The following is an 18,630-nucleotide window of genomic DNA, read 5'->3' as shown; positions in this document are numbered from 1 at the left end:
GAAGCTAGATGTAAAATACATTTCTTTTTCTCTTTAACTTGAACAGCAAGAAGCAAGTAGAATACATTTCTTATGAGAGAATATGCTCTGGACTTTGATTCGTAACTAGTGGGTCCCAAAAGGCCAGGTTACTGCAGATTTAAGACTATGTTGCAAATTCAACATGCATTCAACAGGACTACTTTGGCAAGGGAGTAATTTTATAAAATTATCAATTCAGTCTCAAAGAATAATAGCAGGAAATGTATTTCTGACTATTTAGAAGTGACTCATTATGGGACTATTTGAAAACTATATATTATTTTTATCAGTAAACAGAATTGCCTATAGTCAATGTTATCTCTTCACATCCAGTGATTCTAAGATCCGGTTACCCATTTCCCTCAAAACAGCACACAGCAAAGCCAGGGAAATGAAAACCCACCAAACTCTCTGCAAGGCTGACACCACCCCTAAAACCCCACTGCAAACTGATAACACCACACCCTCCTCCACAAAATAACAGAGGGACAGATAAGATGAAAATTTCTTTCCAATTTGCAATCATTTCCACAACCAGTGAGACGGCAGAATCAGAAGAGGTTCCACAACCAGAATATCTTGGCCGGAGTTTCACCATCAGGAGTAAAACAGGAAAACTAAATTGTGCCCCAGATAGCCTTTCTTAGGGTGCTGTGTCAGATAGATGCTTCTGAATATTTAAAACAAAGGATGGCTAAGAGTTCTGCAGTCATTTCCCAGTTAAATATTGGATGGTATGAAATATTTTTATAGAAAGTACAAGCCAGGTGTGATGGCTCACGCCTGTAATCCCCACACTTTGTGAGACCTAGGTGGGCAGATCACTTGAGGCCAAGTTTTTAAGATCAGCCTGGTCAACACGTAGAAACATGTCTCTACAAAAAATACAAAAATTAGCCCAGCATGGTGGTACACCTATAATCCCAGCTAGGTCTGGAAGCTGAAGCATGAGAATTGCTTGAACCTGGGAGGCGGAGGTTGCAGTGAGCCGAGATTGCACCACTGCACTCCAGCCTGGGCAACACAGTGACACTGTTGTCTTGAAAAAGAAAAAAGTACATAGCCTACTTTTCATTAGCTGGTATTTGGCCTCACCAAGGTGAAGTAGGAAAATGAAATTTTATCTGTATCAGCCAGATTCTCTCAGACACAGATATTTACTGTATGAGAAACTCTGGTCTCCAAACTGTTGAGCATACCAGACTCTAGTGAATGCCCTTTGGAAAGGGCTATCATGCAGCAGGGCTTCCCATCAGAGAGTGGTGGTCCCAGCCAAGGCAGCTTTCAGGGCTTGCTCCACTCAAGAGAGGCAGCCCAATCTGTCTCTCCCAAACAATGCCTGGCCTTGACGCTTCCTGAGAAAGCAGAGATTGTTCCCTTCCTATGCCAGGGCTCTGGAATGCAGCTCTTCCTGCAAGGAAGACCATGGTCTTTATGGAAAGACTAGGACTTGCAGGAGGTTAAGATTTGAACAGCAGAGCTGGGTGCTAGCTTTGCTGCTGAGGGAAATGGTGGGCACAGAACCCCCATGGTGGGCGAGCTAGGATGTGGGTGTGGCTGTAGGCTGGTAGCTGACTCTGCCTGGAGCATAGCAGGGGCGAGGAGGAGGCCAAGGAGGCAAGAAAGGTAGTCTAGTGGGAGGGGGCCCAGTGTTTTCAACACCAGCTTTAGGAATCTGGGACATACATACCGGCTTTTGCTATTCAAAGTGTGGTCCTAAAACCAACGGCATCCTTGTACTTGAAAGCTTGCTAGACAGGCGGAAGCCTGGCCCCACCCCAGGCCTGCTGAATCACAACCTGCATTTTAACAGAAACCCCAGGAAATTTCTGTCCTTCTTCAAGCACTGCTCTCGGCTAAGAGGAAGCAAGAACAATGTTTTAGAGCTGGGGGTAATGTGATGGGAGGAGTGTTTGGGAATGAGCTCCTGAGTGGTTAGAGAACACCCACTTGACAGCCCTGCAGCAATGTAGGCCTGAGCAGTGAGAATGAGGCGAGGGAGGGCGGTCTTTCCCTACAAGCTGCAAGGACAGAGATGTGTAGCCTCCGCCCTGCCTCCACCTCAGGTGGCAGGAATCTTGTTGGTGATCAGCCCAGATGTTGTGTGTTCTGCAAGTGGACATCATGGCATCTGTGTTTTTGAAGTCAGATTTCATTGCTGTGGTTTCCATGCCTGACCCCCCGAAGTTCCCGTTCCTGTTGCCACAGGGAGCCGGGAGAGCAGGGAGGGCTGCTGCCGGTGCCCTGCAGCCACACAAACATGCTCCTGCCCGCAGCAGAGCCAGAGCTGCTGGGAAAGACATTTCGGAAGTATCCTGTGGCTGCAACAAATTGTTCAAATCTGCACTGGAGCACCGCTGTGACCTGCCTTTCTCCATCTTAGGGCAAGCAGCTCCTGAAACTGGAAACTCCCCAGCAACTCCTCACCCCATCCCACAGGCTCTCCTTGTGGTGGGGTGGAGGGGGTTTGTCTGGAATGCCTGGCCTCTCTGTCCAACCATGGGAGCCTTGCCTCCTGCGTAGCACAGACTCAGTTTCCCATGCATCTTGCCCCAGGGAGGAGGTGGGGGTTCCTTCCACAGAGATGGTTAAGAATAAGGGAGGCAGTGATATGACTGGGATCGAGTTAGATCTGCGTCTTTGGGCAGCAAGAGGCTGGGGGACGTGGGGAGAGGGATCAACTGGAAGATTCTAGGCTCCTCAATTTTGAGAGGTGGCATGACACCTTGGAAAGGGCATGAATTTAGTTGTCAGTGCATCCCTGCCTTTTCCAGTCAATGCTGTGTGGCCACAGCAATTTCATGAACATCTCCAAGTTTCAGTCTCTTGTCTAAAATGAGGTGAGAATAGTTTCTCAAAGGTTGTGAGAACCTGAACACACTGCCCGGCACGTGGATGGCTAACCAATATTTTCCTACCCTTCCCTTCTCTGAAGTCGCTACCTCTCTCCTGCTGGGGTCTTGCAATACACTTCTGAATTAAATGGTTCCTGCCTGGTAATTTGTATCAGTTGAGGGGAGACAAGTCTGGAATATGACATTCTGAATTTGAAGGCTACATTTAAAAATAAATGTAACCATTGGCTGAAACCAAATTGCTTTCTGGAATGGAGTCTTTTGGGGCTTGCTTCAGTGAACAGACCGTAGTGTAATTAGTTATTTGATAGCACATGGGTTCTCTCAGGACATAAATACAATTTAAAGCAGTTAGTTCTAGTGTCTACAGTTTCAACATTGCCCATTGCATTCTTGTTTCTGCTCTTAACTTGCCAAGTCAACCCATAGTTTGTTGGTCCAAATGCCAATCTTTGATCAGTCCCATTTATTCTAAATTTATTCTCACATAATTGGTTCTACAACTCAAGGTATTTTTTTGTTTGCTCTCTGGAGACTGAGAGGTTATCAGTTGTGGAAAGCCTTCCACGAAGTTTTCCTCTAATATAGACTTGGGGAATACAGAAGCTGCCTCGAATGAATGCTCAGACTCACCTTTTCCCAGGACCATAAAAAGATATATTTTTGTTTCCGACCCTGAACACAGCGTCACTCACCCCTCGTTTTTCCTGGGAGATTGTGGTACTGTGGAGAGGCCTGGGGGGTCTCTGGGATAAAGCAGCTTGTAAAACGACTATGGGGGGGATTCCAGATCTGACTGAATCAACATTTCTCAAGATCCGCAGACTAATAAAACTGTTTGCTTTCTTACCACAGTTCCACCAGCTGATTTATTTCTCTTACTTGGCTGAAGCTGTCGCTGCTCAAAGCAGTTCATTTGTCAGGTCGAGAGAATTACAATTCACAGGACCTCTCGCTAGTGCTATCTCAGTTTATAAATTTCACGAATCACAATTTATTGCGGTGCACCCCACAGAGTCTCCTATTAATAAATTGTGGCTCATCAGCAAAAGCACGTGTCTATGGCTCCCTTGGACATAGGCTTCGAGCCCTGGAGCAGCCTCATAGGCTGCATGTGGCCAACACACAAACGTAGCTGGGCTGGCTCCCTTTCCTTGCAGTGATTCTCTGCGTGGCCTGGTTTCTTGTTTTCACTTCTGCAGGGATGCCCTGCAAAAGGGACCAGACACCACCTGTGCATGTCTGTGTTGTGGTGTGGAGGGCCGGGCCGTAGGAATAACTTAATTCCTTCCAAAATCTAGATTTCTCCCTAAATGATTTCATCAACCTGTGAGTATAAACAGAGTTGAATTAATAATGCAAACCTTTCGTTCGCTGACTCTCTTCCTTCCCAGCCACCAGCACCTCAGCTAGGGCTTTCTGGAAGTCCCTGAGGTTTTTCACATGCTCTCAGAAGTGAGTCCAGTTGCCCAAGTGGTCAGGTCGGCTCCTCCAAGGCATCTTTGATTTCCTTCCTTCCCCCTGCACTGGCCTCTTCTGCTGGTGTGCGCAGTTCCCACTGGGCATGCTATGTCTTCCACCCTCTCTCTCTGTCTGCTGCTGACACCCAAGTCCCAGCTACAGGCTGCACTTTGTTCTCCCAAATCCATATGTGAAACCCTAGCCCTCAGTACCTCAGAATGTGACTGTATTCGCAGAGAGGGTCTTTAACATGTAATTAAGGTTAAAAGGAGGTGGTTAGGCTGGGCCTTAATCCTATAGAACTGATGTTCTTATAAGGAGAGGAAATTTGGGCCCAGGCAGACACAAAGGGAAAGACCATATGAAGACACAGGGAGAAGACGCTCACCTGCTAGCCAGGGACAGAAGGAACCAACCCTACCTTGGAAGAAGTTGACACCCTGATCTCAGACTTCCAGCCTCTAGAAGGGTGAGAAAATATATTTCTGTTGTTGAAGTCACATGATCTGTTACTTTGTCATGGTCATCCCAGGATACTAATACAATCCCCTGCCAAGAAATGTCTGGCACCTTCATGATGACCAAGCTGGGTGCTGGTGGATGCCAAGTCAGGGATGACAGCTTGCAGCTTCTGCTGCTGTTTGCCCTGTGAGAGGAGGCCCCCAACCCTGCTGTTTGTGCCGATGTCACTTAGTGTTTGTGGAGTAGCCCAGGGGTCCCCAATCCCCAGGCCATGTATCAGTACCAGTCTGTGGTCTGTGGCCTCATAGGACCAGCAGGAAGTGAGCAGCGGATGAGCGAGTATTACTGCCTGAGCTCCCATCTCTTCCCAGATCAGCTCAGCCACGGCATTAGATTCTCATAAAAGTGTGAATCCTATTGTGAACTGAATATGCAGGGATCTAGGGTGCATGCACCTTTTGAGAATCTAATGTCCGGTCTGAGGTGGCACAGTTTCATCCGGAATCCATTGCCCCTGCCCACCTAGTCTGGAAAAATTGCTGCCTCCCCTCCCTGCATGCGCCCTGTGCTCTAGTCACCCTGGAGTCATTATCCCAGAAGCAACCATGACTTTTAGTTAGAGTGAGAAGCTGGGGTTACTCAGGGGACCTAGGAATCGCAATGATCCTACGTGGTGGGAGCTGGAGCCATGGAGGAGATGGACACTAACTGCAGATGCCACTTGAGGCTGAGAGAGGAGGGAGGAAATTCCCTGGCTCCTCCCTTCCTCCCACCCTCAGGCTCTTATCAGTGTCTCCTTTGCTGAACTCCTCTGAGAACTGGGGCAGCTGGGAAAACACAGCTTGCAGGGGTCAGCCCCTGCCATAGACAGCAGAGCAGGAAATAGATGAGGAGTGGCTCTGGGGGCAAACAAACCCAGGACTAGGGTTTCTTTCATAGCTGTCTATTAGTTTCTTGCGGCTGCTGCAGCAAATGACTAAACACTTGGGTGGCTAAAACAGCAGACATTTATTCCCTCACAGTTCTGGAGGCCGAAAATTGAAAATCAAGGTGTTAGCAGGGCTACACTTCTTCAGAGGCTGCAGGGAAGGTCCTTCCAAGCCTCCTTCAGGCTCTGCTGACTCCAGGTGCGCCCCAGCTGTGGCCGCGTTGCTCCAATCCCTGCCGCCTCCTGCACATGGCCTTCTCCTTTCCTCTGTTTGTCTCTCCTCTGTGTGGCATCTTTCTCTATGTGTCATTGGACTTAGGGCCCACAGAGATTGCAAAGATCCCTTATCCAAATGAGGCCACATTCACAGGTTTCAGGGCTTAGGAGGTGGGCATATATTTTGGGGTGTCATCATTTTACCCACTGCAACCTCCTTAATTTTGCTCAAGGTGTTCCTTCAATCGAGTGTCCCTGACCCTTCTCCATCTAGAACAGTCCTTCAAGTCTCCTCTCAAGCATGAAACCTTGCCTGGATTATGTGATCAGACCCACTCACCACCTCTCCTGGGTCCACATTAGTTCTTTGTTCTTGTGGATGGCACTTATCGCCTTGATAGTCCACTGGCAGCTCCTCAAGGGCAGAGCAGGGCCTGTGGCCTCTGCTCCACGGGCCAGTGTCACACCTCAGTTCTTTTCTTCTACGAGGACCAAGGCCTTTTTGTCTGGGCTCTAGTCTTCTCTTCTTGTTTTGGGTCAAAACAACTTCCTTACACCCCCCCTGAGCCTCAGATGGCTCTTTCCTATATCTGCTGGACACTCGCTAAGCCCCTCATAAGTCTGGGATTTGTCTCCAGTTTGAAACCCCTTCCTTCATGGACCTACATTATAGCCATCTGGGATGGCTGCCCAGAGCTGTCCACATCAAGAAGTGCTGCTGTTGACAGTCTTGTCAGAAACAAGCATGGCCAGGACCAGAAGTGGGGAAAGCAACATTCAATGGTCACAGTAGAGGAATTTGATCTGGAATCAGGATAAAGAATGGGGCTATGCCCTAAAAAATTATTGAAAGCTGATAGGTGCTTTTCTCTAGTAAGCGATTATTGTACTTTGTTCTACTAAGTATTTTTAAGGCCTCCTAAAGTCCTATAGAGATAAGCCTTGGTTACCTGGAACACTCAGGAAATGGGGAGCACTGTTCTTTTAATTTTATGGTAACCCAAACCCCCTTTCGGGTTTTAATTCTTGATGCAATTTTGCCTTAACTGCATATATCTTTTCTGTTTTAGAAAGCAGAACAAATGGGATGCACGCTTTTGCTCATGCAATAAAGGACTAGAGGTGTAGCTTTGGACATTGAGCTGAGTAATCTTGGGTCATAAACCTTAATAAAATATTAACCAGGTGCAGTGGCTCTTGCCTGTAATCCCATCTCTTTGGGAGGCTGAGGCAGGAGGATTGCTTGAGCCCAGGAGTTCAAGACCAGCCTGGGCAACATATATACCTATACCTATACCTATACATACAAAAATTGGCAAGGCATGGTGGCTGTAGTCCCAGCTACTTGGGAAGTTGAGGCAGGAGGATTGCTTCAGCCTGGGAGGTCGAGAATGCAGTCAGCCATGATCATGTCACTGCATTTCAGACTGGGCCACAGAGAGAGACCCTGTCTAAAAATATCCTTTTTATCAACTTGTTTTTTGGGGTTTTTCTTTTTCTTTTTTTTTTTTTCTCCAAAAGTGGAGGACAGAAAATAGCCAATTAAGTGAGGCTTTCTTTTGCTGATGTCTAATTAATTTTGGCTTTTCTTCTGAAGTGCTAAGAATAATCTCTGAGCAGTAATCAGTTGCATCTCTGTAGAGGACACAGTATTATAAATATTGCCATGGAAAAAAGTTTTGGCCACTCCTCTGTGTTTCCTTCTATTTGGGTACCGGTAGTGTTAGGGGTGTGTGTGTGTGTGTGTGTGTGTGTGTGTGTGTGCGTGTGTGTGCCGGTGCAACTGAGTTAACCTAAGGTGAATAAACCCTGCAATGGAGCGAATGGGAAAAGCAGTGGATGAAATGTCAGAAAGCCAAGGCTTTTTGTCCTTCTCGTTATTGCTTACCAGTGCTATGACCTTTGGCAAGCACGTTTAGCTTGTCTATTTTCTCATCTAAAAATGAGAGTAGTTCTTATCTTAACCTGCCTTATGGGACTGCCATGGGAATGCAATCAAATGGTTTGAAAATGCTTCATAAATAAAGCACTGTACAGACTTCCTATGGCATTACTATGACACCGAGTTCTGGAAAGAAAGGTGAGGGTTTTCTAGAGGGCCACTCTTGGTCATACGTCTTGTTGCCATTTTCTCTTCCAACACCGATCCTGCTTTTCTCCCATCTGGTTTGTGCATTGGGCTAATCACCTACAGGCTGCGTCAGGGCCTCATCTCCAGCCTTGCTGCCCCCCGTCCCTTGCCTCCTCTTTCTAGAGCCAGTCCTTCACTGCCAGCCTGCTCCACCCTGGTACACAGCCATTTGTTATGTTCCAGGAAGAAGCTAAACTCTGCTCTCTTTCACCCAACATAAAACCTTGATGTCTCCCTTGAGTCAAAAAAAAAAAAAAAAAGAATGAGACGCCAGGGAGACACTATATATAGTTTTTCTTTGACTGCTAGAAAAGATAAGTGTCTGATAAGAGACAGGAATTGTTTGCCTATAAATTGAGTGCTAGCAGGTTTATCGCTGACCGCTGTAGATTATGTTGAGTGGAGTAATCAGAAGGAAGAATGGGAGGCTACAATAACACTGCGATAGCGGGGATCTGGACTCCACAATCAAACCCTCCTTGACTTATGCACCCTGGGTGGAAAGTACTTATGTTACAAAACAACATGAGGTCCTGGCCCCGAGATACTTATGTGTCTCACAGGCAGTGAGGCGGTCCCTCGCCAGTTAGATTGGTAGGCTCCTTGGCTGAGTTCGATGTCACCTGAGAGGGCTGGATGGGATAATGGGGATGGCAGGGGCTTCCTCCCACAGGGCATGGCACTGGCCCAGAGCCGGAATCCAGAGGGCTGCTGAGAAGGGCAGTAAATGCCTGGTGCAGAATAATATTTGGGCAGGGTGTTTCTTGAACCATGGGTGGCTGGTTGTTTTCTATGCTTCCCTCCTGCAATCCTGGAAGCTGCAGGTGATAAATAACTTCTTCAGTCCTAGTGGTGCCCAGTGTCTTCATGGAGCACCCTGGTTGGCCCCTACACGAGGTCACCATGAGGGCTGCAAATCACAGTGGAGCCCAGAGGGCTGACAACAACTTCCATGGACTCTGAGGCCTTACTGCTTGGTTGGTGCCGCTCGTGTGGTGCCGTGGTCTAAGCGGTGAGGTCCCCTCCCAAACAGTCCTGTGGATGGTGGGGAGGCACTGGCATGGCCAGGGAGCTACGGTGGCTCCCTGAGTGTGGAGCTCAGTGACGTTGATGCTCTGCCAGCAAGCACGCATCAGCTCCAGGAGGTGCCTGCTCCCCCAACTTGGCAGTGGGTTTGCTTTCTTGATAAATTACCCTCATGAACAAATGGATTTGGTCTAGATAAGTGTCTCTTGATCATGTGTCTTACTCTCATTATGCCTCATTTGTGACTTCAGTGGGCTCACAAAAGCAACAGACTCAGTCCCTAGTAAAGTGGATGGTCTGCTTTCTCCATGGGATTCTGTAGGGTGAACAGCCTCAGTACTATAAGACAAGACGTGGAGTCAGAAGGAGGATCCCATGATAGATGCCTCTTCCAAAAGCCTAAGAGTTGAATTTGTTGCTCACAAACCTCCCAGGTGCTCCTCACTGTCTTTGAAACGAAGCCTCGCCTTCCTCTCTCAAGAGGCATCAAGGCCTCAGCCCATCTTTCCAGCCTCATCTCTTGCCACTCTCGGCCAATGCACCGTCCCCTCTGGCATTGCCCACATTCTTTAAATTCCTCAACAGTTCAGTGTCCAGACATCACTCATGCTACTCCCCTTTGGCTCAAACACCCTTCTTTCTGGTCAGCTTCTACTCATCCTTCAAAACCTAACTCAAGGACGCCCTTATTCTAACTTTGGAGTCCATCTATCCACCTCACTGACCCTCAGAACACATTGAAATATTTCCTTGTGCTCGTCAGGGCAGGTTGTTTGTCTCTCTAGGGTAGGGTTTATCATCCGGCATAGCAGGCATTTGTTCAAGGTATGTTTTCCTCACTAAATGCTGGACTCCTTCAGGGCTGAGATCTGGTTGGTTTTACTTTACATACCCAATAACCAGCCATGCTAGAACCCCAGTTTCTTCTGAACTAAAATAATGCACCTGTAACAAATGCGACAAAACCAAGTGCTAATTGCCACTTACTCACTGAACACCCATGAGGGTAAAGTGAGGTAATTCACAGAACAGCATGATCCTCTTCCACAGCACCTTATGGCACATTATGAATAAGAGTAAGACAGAGGGGCAATAAGATGGGTGGATATATGGTTTGGCTGTGTCCCCACCCAAATCTTATCTTGAATTGTTCCCATAAGCCCCACATGTTGTGGGAGGGACCAGTGGCAGGTAATTGAATCATGGGGTCCATTACCCTCATGCTATTCTTGTGATAGTGGGTGAGTTTTCACAAGATCTGGTGGTTTTATAAGGGGCTTCTTCCCCTTTCGCTCAGCACTTCTCTCTTGCCTTCTGCCATGTAACACATGCCTTTCCCCTTCTGCCATGAATGTGAGGCTCCCCAGCCAGGTGAAACTGTGAGTCCATTAAACCTCTTCTTCTTTATAAATTACCCAGTCTTGGGTATGTCTTTATCAGCAGCGTGAAAACGGGCTAATACAGGTGGAGTTGTGTATGAGAGCAGGGGAGAGAAGGCTGAAGATACATCTTGTGGGAATAATCCTGTGCCCTTATTTTGATTGTCTATTTTATCTTTCATCAGAATTTCTTAACTTTTATTTTCCCTACCAATAGTGTAATTGCCTGGCTGCATGTCATTGCTAAGGGGAACAACATTGGATTGACAATCCAGACCTCCAGATTGAAGTCGTAGCTCTGCCATAAATCATAAATCATCTTTGTTAGGGTTTCCTCACTTGGGAAGTGGGTGACTCAGTCCAGTACCATCTTACTGACTAAATAGTTTTGCAGGTAATGAGACCATCAACTGAAGAGTACTAGATAGATCCCATCACTTGCCAGCCATTTTGCTGGGATCTTTACATAGGTGATTTTTGAATCTCACTCATGGCTATGTGGTGGACTCCATCATTATCCTCATTTTGCTGGAGAGGGCTCCAAGGTACAGAGGGTCTCCAATGGTGAGGCATTGCCTAAGTTGCAGAAACTGCGAAACTGTCATCCAAACTGGCAAGATCAGTTTGTATTCCCACCAGCAGTGAAGAAGCATTCCTGTTGGCCCACCTCTTTGGTAGCATTGGTGTGAGTGTTTTGGATTTCAGCCATTCTGATGAGTGTGAAGTGGCATCTCATTGTTGTGCATCAGAGTGTGTAGCAGGGTGTGATTTAGGCTGAGCTCTAAGTCTAGAGTCAGGCAGATATTCTCTGCCTATTGTACATTACTCATATTTTGGACACAAGGATGCACAATTTTCTGCTGCTTTTAAGCGTCATGAAAGGGCCTATGATCTCACCAAAAAGTTGGAGTACCTAAATGCCATGTGGTTGCCAAGTTTTGTTCATCTGTTTTCATCAACAGAGTTTTCCTCTAAATGGTCTAGGAAGTTTTGTGCTCCCTACCCTAGAGAGCATAAAACCACTACTGCCAATGCAATCTTTTTCAAATAGAATCTGATCGTGACAATCCCCTCTTCAGAGCCTCCAGGCTCTTCATCAAAACTCCAGTCAAAACCAAGATTTAAAACGAGAATTTCAAGGCCCCTTATGATTCAGTTCCCATATACATCTCCTGCTTCTTTCACTCTTACTCTCCCCCACACCACCTCAACTCCCACCAAGCTGCCGCCACCAATTGACAGGCTGGAAGTAGCAGAGCTTCCTGTAAACCCAGTATCCATACTATCTGTGAGCTCAGTGAACTAGGCATGGTTTCTCCATATCTGAAGGATTTCCCCACATGCTTTCCTTCTCAGCCTGGCAAGCTGTTTTATTCTTGTACACCTTGTTAAGATATTTTTTCTTTTGCAAAAATTTATCCAACTCTGAAAGCGAGTTCTAACTATTCTCTCTTTGTGGTAGGCATGGCTAGTTGCCCAGTCCACATTTTCCCCCATCTCTTCTTTCTCATTTTCTACATTAGTCATGAGTTATCCATTGCTACTTAACAAATTAGTCCAAAACTTCATTAAAAGAGCAGTAATCACTTATAATCTCATACCATTTCTGAGAGTTATGAATTGCTATGGTGTGAACACTTTTGTCTCCCCAAAATTCATATGTTGAAATTCTAACCTCCAATGTGATAGTATTAGGAGGTGGAGCCTTTTGGAGGTGATTAGGTTATGAGGGTGGAGCCATCATGAATGAGATTAGTGTCCTTATAAAAGAGACCCTCTTGCCCCTTCTGTCATGTGAAAATGCAGCAAAAAAGATAGCTGTCTGTGAACCAGGAAGAAGGGCCTCACCAGACACTGAATCTGCTGGCACTTTGATCTTGGACTTCCTAGCTTCTAGAACCACGAGAAACAAATTTCTGTTGCAATAGCAGCCCAAACAGGCTAATACAGAAATCCAGGAGGGGCTTAGTTGGGTGGTTGTAGCTGAGGGTCTCATGAGATTGTACTGGGTTACACCTGGGGCTGCAGTTATGTGAAGGCTTGGCAGGGCTGGAGGAGCTGCTTCTGAAATGGCTTGAGCACACAGCTGATGAGTTAGTGCTGGCTGCTGACAAGATGCCTCCGTTCCTCACCACATGGACCTCTCCATACAGCTGACAGAGTGTCTTCACCACATGGTGGCTGGCTTGTCGCAGATCTTCCTGTTTCACTGATCTCCAATTTTGTTCAGTGCAGCAATGTGCCCACTTTATAAAATTGAATTCCCAGCTTACTTGTGCCTGGTGGCCCCATGACATCATTCTAGCCAATGAGGTGTATGTGCATGTCTACTGGGTGGAGCTTCCTGAACAGCTCTTAATTTCCTGGTTAAAAGAGACAGTCTCACTTGGTACATGCCTTTTGACCTTCACCATTAGCTGTTTTTCATGCCCACAACCCACATTGGATGTCTGGATGTGCAAGCAGTCATCTTGTAGGTGTAAAGATGAAAGTCACAAATGAGGGATGGCGGCGGGGAATGATGAAGGGAGTTTGAGACCTGATGGTTCAATGGAGCTTCTGGTGCTTCCTCCCTGATTACCTAGCTCTGCACTTTCTGTTATTTGGGAAAAATGACTCCTATTTGGTTGTGTCACTGTTTCTTGCTACATGCACCTGGACACAATCCTCGCGCCCCAATACATTCCTTTGTCATCTTCCGACCTCTATAGTTACACAGTACATCACACTGAATTTTCATTCTTTTTTTTTTTTTTTTTTTTTTTTTAATTTTCATTCTTTATTTACACAGGTTTCTCCTCAACTCTTCACCGAAATACTTGAGGGCAAACATTGGGTCAGACTTAGCCTTGTGCAGTACTTTTTATTAAATTGATAAGTTTATATTTAAAAGGAACCTTTAATAAATTCTTTGAACTTTGCCATCAGGGAATCAGCTCAGTCATTCTATTGGTGATCAGCAAATCTGGTCTCATCCTGACTTTCTTTCCTTCCAGTGCCAAGACCTGGGTCAGAGAAGAGAGGCTTCAAAGGCAGCAGAGGGGGTGGGGAGGGAAGACCTGTTTAATGTGAAAATAAAGGGAGGGGTCTTTCCTGGGTTGACTACAAAGAAGCACTTCTTCTGTGAAAGTGGCTGCTGGCTTGCCAGGTCATTATTTTTGCCATTCACCTTGCATGGGTCAGAGGACTTGAAGATAGATTCCCGCAGCCAGAGAGTCTACGATCATTGCAAACATGACTTCAACCTGTCACTGCTCCCTGCCCCCTTTTAAGGTCTCTGCCTCAAAGGATAAGAAGAGAAGAGCCAAAGTTGAATCCAGGGTGATGAGGTGACTAGGAAGATGGCTTGTCATTAAGAGAAATAGGTGGTCAGTGGTGGGGGGCGGAGACACACAGCACAGTGGGGTTTCTTCCACATCCCAGTGGTGCTGGCAGCAGGCCAGCAGGGAGGTCACTCGGAGAGGTGTCAAGATGGAAGTGATCCCTGAAAATGTGGGGAGGAAGAGATCCCCCAAGGGCATTTCCTGCCCCAGTAAAGCAAAGAGAGAAAGAGGAGAGGGCTAGACTCTGGGAAATCTCTAAACTCGGGTGTATCAAGAGAAACAAATGGGATTTTAGGGCAGTGGAACTATGCGATTCTTTGGTGGTAGGTGCCTGTCATTATACATCTGTCAAAACCGATAGAATGGACAAGACAAGCAGTACACCATAATATAAACTGTGGGCTATAATAATATCATATCAGTATTAGTTCATCTGTTATAACAAATGCACCATGCTAACACAAGATATTAATAATGGGGATGTTAGCGGGCGGAGGGGTAGTTATGTGGAAACTGCACCTTCTGCTCAATTTTTCTGTAAACCTAAAACTGCTCTGAAAAACGAAGTCTATTAATTTAAGAATACCCACAAAAAATACAGAAAGAAAAACAGGAAGGAGAAGAACAAAAGGAGTTCAGTCCTGGATGCCAAAGGAGAAGAAGAGAGGAGAAAGGGGAAGGAATGCTCCGGGTTAATGGGATTGACATCAAGTCAGGAATCAGAATAGCCTCTTTCAAGCCACTTACTATGTGTGACCTTGGGGAATTCACTTATTACATCTGTTATGTCTGGGATTCATTATTACTGTCTTCATCTGTGTAATAAGTGTGTAAGATATTAGAGTGTTTTCCGCAAACTTGGTAAACATGCCAACATCAGTTGATGGTTTTGAAGATACTGGAATGTGACCTTCAAAATCATACTGAGTCACACAGTAAGAAAGTGATCTGCCTTTCAGTTTCATTCAGTCCGAATTTGGTAAAACAGAAAGTTTCAATTTGTTGTTAATATGACTGTAATGCCTTTGTAATAGCTGCTGATCTCATTTTTCACTGTGGTAAAATAGATATAACAATCACCACTTTAACCATTTTTAAGTATACAGTTGAGTAGCATTAAGTACATTCACATTGTTGTACAATTATCACCATTGTCTCCAGAACATTTTTTTATTTTTTATTTTTCGAGACAGGGTCTCGCTCTCTTACTCAGGCTCGAGTGCAGTAGTGTGACCATAGCTCACTGCAACTTTGAACTCCTGGCTCAAGCAATCTTTCACTCAGCCTCTCAAAGTGCTGGGATTACAGGCATAAGCCACTGCGCCTGGCCTGTTTCCAGAACTTTTTAATGAACCCAAAATGAAACTCTATATCCATTAAATAATCATTCTTCATCCCCCATTCCCCAGCCCCAGACAACCACCATTCTATTAATACTTTCTGTCTCCATTGCTTTGACTACTCTAGGTGTCACATAGAAATAGAATTGTATAATGCTTGTCCTTTTATGTCTGGCCTCCTCTTCACATAATATCTTCATCGTTAATCTATGTTATAGCATGTGTCAGAATTTCCTGTCATTTTAAGGCTGAATAATATTCTGTTGTACGGATTGACCACATTTTGATTATTCATTCAACTATCCAGGACACCTGGGTTATTTCTGCCTTTAGATTTTGTGAATAATGCTGCTATGAGCATGGGCATACAAATATCTCTTCCATGCCCTGCTTTTGATTTCTTTGTGTACACGCCCAGAAGTGAAATTGGTGGATCAAATGGTAATTTTATGCTTAATTTTTTGAGGGCCCTCCATACTCTTTTTCACAGCGGCTGCAGCATCCTCATTTAAGACAAGATGTGAATGGACTGTGGGCTCTAAGCCTTGTCAGGAAGTCGTTTCTGGCTAGAATTACAAAGAAAATGCTGGAAACATGGTCACTGGAGCATGGCCCCCATTATGTCCTCCCAGTACCCCATTCCTTGCCTCTCCCATGGGCTGTCACAGAAATCTGTGGGCACCTGAGTGCAAGGCTCCACTGAGATCCTTATGGGGGTACTGAGAAGGAGCTTCCTCCTCCTGGATTGGTCAGTGGTTGGAGAGCAGTGTCTGGGATTAGATCTTGGGAAAAGTCTGGCTTTTGGGGACAGGAGAAGGGTTGACATTGATCCTTGTGAGTGAGACAGGCCTCTGTGGACTTGGAAGGGCCAGGAGGAAGCCAAGTAGGTGGAGTGAGCCTTCCTCCTCTGGGTGGGAGAAACCAGAGAGCTGAATTTCTCCAGTGGCTCAGGAGTTCACCTTCAGCCACAGACTGGAGTCTCTGACTTTAAAATATAACAACATTGTTGTTTCCACTGAATTTCTTTATTCTGATGCCCCTTATTTAAGACCAATGACATTGATTCCCTATTCCTAAGAACAGTGTGCATTTTTCTTTCAAAATAAATTTGTTAAAATAGATGAATCTATTTAAGAAAAATACTTAGTAAATAACTCAGGGGCAAAAGGATATGGCAAACATTGGGAAGGTGGTACTATCATCCAGCCTGAAGTTAGGGACTGAGATATTACATGCTTTTTTCACAGAGTCGTGAAGTTCAAATGACAAAACGTGTGTGAAAGTGTTTCATGAGCTGTAAAGCACCCTTGGGTGTAACACAGCATCGTTTTCATGACGGAGGCTTCAGGTGGCCCGGCAGAGGAGTGTGGGCAGGTGGTGAGGACTGGAGAGTAAGCGGAAGGTGGAGAACAAGGATCCCTAGGGTAGGCAGGTTTAAAGGGTTTGTTGGTGAAGGGAGGACAGACCTGAATTTTTTGTTTTTAAAGAATAGGGACGTTGAGTGATCTCACATGCAGAGGGGCTGCAGCGGAATCTCATCTGACAGCACATGTGGGCAGTGGCGATGGCCTGGGGGGCAGTAGAGGTGGGTTTACGGGCAAGACTGGGAAGAGTGTGCCCCTTTCTCAGAGGCCAGGACTCGCTGGTTTGGCAATGACAGAGAGCAGAGAGGCTGGCATACCAATGGGCGTCCACGGTGTCCTCAGGGAAGCAGGAAGTGCGTGGGCGTGGGCAGGTCTGCAGTTCACTCTGGATGGAAGGATGGCTGCTGGGAATAGGAACCTAGGGCAGCATTCTTCACACTCTGTGCAGAGCGTCTCCTGGGTAGAGGTTTCAGAATGCAGATTCCTGGGCTCTCCCCTCTGCCTCTTCTTCCGAATGTCCAATGGCAGGCCTGGGAACTGCGTCTGTAACACACATTCAGAGAGGATGATGCTGGAGAACAATTAGGAGATCCAATGAAGACCTAAAGGGGAGCAAAAGAGACTGGCAGCACTTAGGTTGGAGCTAGAGTTCATCAAGGCATTATTCCATGTATTTGACACCGTTTTCACTCATTTGACATGTATCTGTTGTGCTCTGGTATGTCCAGTACTGTGAGTAAAACAAATAAAGGAGGTAGAGCTGTGGGGAGAGCGACAGTGGTGGAGGTCCAGCAGCGGTTCCAGGCACTGCTTCTCCCTGGCAGAGGCTGGATTCATGGCTGGTGCTGGTAGTGAGGGGTGCTTTGACTTTGAGGAGTATGAATGCCTGGGCTTTGGTATCTAGAGAGACGAAGGGTACAGTTTCAGCCTGGACATTCCGTTTTTCCTGCTAAATCTAGGTAGACAATGACTTGAGTTCGTAAGTCCTCAAGGAGCAGTGCTGGATGATTTCTGCAACACCAGCTGGTGTTTTTGCTATGTTAGTGTGCCACAGATAGGAGAGTCACTGGCGAGCACCACTGAGGCCAGGCCCTATTCTGCTTCCTTTCTTGGGACAACATTGCCTCCTCTGGTTTAAGCTGACAGAGACTTCTCCTGATGTTGGTGCTAGCCATCTTCCAGGTGAGATTAAAACCTAAACTCCACATTTAGTTTGTCTTAAAAGTATCTTAAAAGCAACTTGTTTGCTGAGCTCTGCGTGCTGCAATCATGCCAGGAAATGGAATCTCCGGCTCCAGGCAGGGGCAGGTGATACAGTTTAGAGTTAGTGTTGAGGCTTGAAGACTATAGGGTTACAGCATTCAGCTGGATGTGTTTCAGAGCAAGTTTGGACAGCCTTTCCCTCAGAGATTGACGCAAGGCTGCACTCTATTTGCCAGGAGGCTTGCAGGCAGTTGACTGCTAATGTGTTCATACGGAATTTGGGCAACAACACCTCTTGCCCCCTCTAGACTGTCACCAAGTACACACTCCAATCTTGTCTCACTGGCTTGGTATCCTCTGTTCCACTGAGGCCTTGGTGTCCTTCCTCAGTCTTTCCCTTTATGCCACTCACGGTATGACTCTTATCCACCTTCTCTTTGGCTATACCACATTACCGATTCAGCTACAGTAGCTGTTGGGCAATTGGAGACTGTCTTTCCTTTGCCTTCCTGGGAAGAGGCCATGATGATTCCACGTTAGAGGCCCTGAGGTGGGAGGGGCCTGTTGCTTTCACCGGGGCGGTGGTACCACCACACCTGGGTGGGTTTGATGCAGCACAATGAGGTGGATGATGGAACAGGCAGATTGGGTCCTCTGCTGTGGGGGAGTGGTCATTAAAAGATCTGCTTTAGGAGAATCAGTATAGGCTAGGGCAGAAATGGAATTTCTGCTTCTAAACGTACTCAGAGGTACAAATCTCACTCTGAAAGGAGCCCGTTCTTGCTCTGCTCCAATTTGCTCTTTAGTCTTTTGGGTCGAGACAAATCTGTTCAACAGAGCCCCCTTGTGGAGAGAGACAATGTACAACTGTCTTTCAAAGGCCCTGAGAAGGCCTGTAGCAAAGAAGCCCATTTCCTTTAA

General features: G+C 46.3%; 1 pseudogene; it reads left to right on the top strand.

Moving 5' to 3' along the window:
- LOC141580135 (uncharacterized) overlaps window positions 1–18,630 on the top strand; it is a 64,488-nt pseudogene that overhangs the window by 9,604 nt on the left and 36,254 nt on the right.

Source organism: Saimiri boliviensis, chromosome 10 (assembly GCF_048565385.1).
Source record: "Saimiri boliviensis isolate mSaiBol1 chromosome 10, mSaiBol1.pri, whole genome shotgun sequence".
Classification (NCBI taxonomy): Eukaryota; Metazoa; Chordata; class Mammalia; order Primates; family Cebidae; genus Saimiri; species Saimiri boliviensis.
Note: the sequence above shows the minus strand (reverse complement) of the source record. Positions and strands in the feature narration are given on the sequence as shown.